Below are 2,711 nucleotides of genomic sequence, written 5' to 3'. Positions count from 1 at the left end.
AAGTTGAACAGTGGTGGACAGATTCTCTTCCTCCAGCTGTTGCCAGCTGGGGGGCAGGGTGCCATAGGTATTGGTATCTTTCCCCAGCTGATATTCCAGCCTAATACCATGACTCTTTAGGATTGTGTTGATGCATGCTGACATCAAGACAGAGCCAGCTTGCATTATCTCACCACACTGGTCCTCAGAGTCTCTGGCTGCAGCTCTGAAAGGGACCTTTGTAAGGCTGTAGGGGAAAAGCCACAATCACAAGCCCCAGATCACTGGCGAAGGGCTAGTTAGCTCCAGCTCCTGGGGGCCTGATACAGTCTCACCCCACTAGTTTGAATTGCCAAATAGCAGAAAATATTCAGGGGTAGAAACCAGTGGAAGAACTCTGGCAACATAAATAACCAGGATAGATCAACTCCCCCGAGGGATGACAAAGGCAATACAATGGAAAATACCATCCATAGAGAAATGGCTAAAATGTCAGAAATGGAATTCAGAATATGGATGGCAAATAACATGAATAGAATGGAGGAAAAGATGGAAATAGAAATCCAAAAAGGTGTGTCAAGAAATTAATGAATGCAAATACAAAGCCACCAAGGATATGGACATAATGAGAAAAGATATGGCAGAGCTTAAGGAAGTGAAAAAGGTATTCAGGAAGCTTCAAAATATGGTAGAGTCCCTCAGTAATACAGTTAAACAAGCAGAAGAAATGCTCTCAGCAATTGAATACAAGTATTTTGAACAATCCCAAACATCAAAGAGGCAGAAAAATGGAGAACAAAAACAGAACACTCCCTGAGTTATAAGATCATTCCAAAAGATCAAATATCTGAATTATAGAGATTTCTGAAGGAGAAGAGGATGGTCCTACAGGTACAGATAGATGCTCTACTCCAAGATATTATAGGTGGAGAATTTCTCAGCCATTTCAAGAAATAAATTCAGAGAGTAGATAGTTTGAAAACCGCAGCATGACTCAATACAAATAAAGCATCTCCTCGATAACATTGTAATTAACTTTGCCAATATTAATATGAAGGAGAAAACCCTGCAAGCAGCCAGGCATAAGAAAAGTATTATCTACAAAAGGAAAAATATCAGGATAACTATAGATCTTTCAACGAAACCTTTTCAAACCAGAAAAGGATGCTTATCGACCTTCGACCTTCTAAAACAAAACTTTCAGTCCAAGATCTGGGTTTCATTTATGATGGAGAAATCAAGCACTTTACTGACATCCATATGTTAAGGAAATTTGCCATAACTAGACCAGCTCTCTAGGAAATACGCAGACCTGTTTTTCACAATGACCAACATGATGGTCTACCACTAAAGTAAACTCACCCAGAATTTCAAGAACAAAACCCAGTTTCCACAGTGGTGAATGGGTTAAAAATATGCACCGGACCTTTGAAAAACAAGAAGGTCAAAACACTACCATACCTTTTATTCTCTTAATTAATGTGAATGGATTAAGTTCTCCACCAAATGTAGATTAGTAGGATGTAAGCACTCCAATTTGTACAAATGCACAATGAATCCCATAATGGCATAAATGTATTCATGATCTATGTACAAATGACTTAATTAAAAAAAAAAAGTTCTCTGCCAAAGAGGCACAGGTTGGCTAAATGGATACAAAAACTCAAGCCAGGTATCTGTTGTCTCCAAAAGACACAACTTACCTCAAAGGATACTACAAGACTCAGGGTGAAGGGATGGACATCTATAATATAGGAAAATAGAAATCAGAAAAAAGCAGGGCTTGCAATCTTATTTGAAGATACAATTAGATTTAAACCAACAAAAATAAGGAAAGACAAGAATGGACACTACATATTTGTCAAGGGAAATACTCAACATGAAGAGATTTCAATAATTAACAATTATGCACCCTACCTAAATGCTCCTCAATTTATAAAACAAACCCTAACAGATATCAACATTATGATCACTTCCTCCACTATAAGAGTTGGAGATTTTAACACCCTTTGGGAGTTCTGGATAGATCCTCCAAGAAGAAACTAAACAAAGAAATAATAGACTTAAACTTGACCCTAGAATAAATGGGCTTAACAGACATATACAGATCCCTTCATCCCAATAAAACCAAAACACATTCTTTTCATCAGCCCATAGATTTTCCTACAAAATTGATCATATCTTACGGCACAAGTCTAACCTTAACAAGTTTAAAGAATAGAAATTATTCCTTGTACCTTCTTGGACCATGACAGGATAAAAGTTGAACTCAATAGCACCAGAAATCTTCATACTTAAAGTCATGGAAACTAACCTTAGCCTGTATGACAGTTGGGTCAAAGATGAGATTAAGAAGGAAATAATCAGATTTTTAGAAGAAAACGATAACGAAGACACAAACTATCAAAACATGGGATACTGCAAAGGCAGTTCTAAGAGGGAAATTTATGGCATTAGAAGCCTTCATCAAGAAAAGAAAAAGAGGCTTGGCGCCTGTGATTCAAGTGGCTAAGGCGCCAGCCACATACACCTAAGGTGGCAGGTTCGAATCCAGCCTAGGCACTCCAAACAACAATGATGGCTGCAACCAAAAAATAGCCAGGCATCGTGGCAGGCGCCTGTGGTCACAGCTACTTGGGAGGCTGAGGCAGGAGACTAGCTTGAGCCCACAGGAGTTGGAGGTTGCTGTGAGCTGTGATGCCACAGCACTCTGCCCAGGGGGACAGCTTGAG

This window comes from Otolemur garnettii, unplaced genomic scaffold (genome assembly GCF_000181295.1).
Source record: "Otolemur garnettii isolate 467f Iridium unplaced genomic scaffold, OtoGar3 scaffold00651, whole genome shotgun sequence".
NCBI classification, from domain to species: Eukaryota; Metazoa; Chordata; class Mammalia; order Primates; family Galagidae; genus Otolemur; species Otolemur garnettii.
This window is presented reverse-complemented; position numbering follows the sequence as displayed.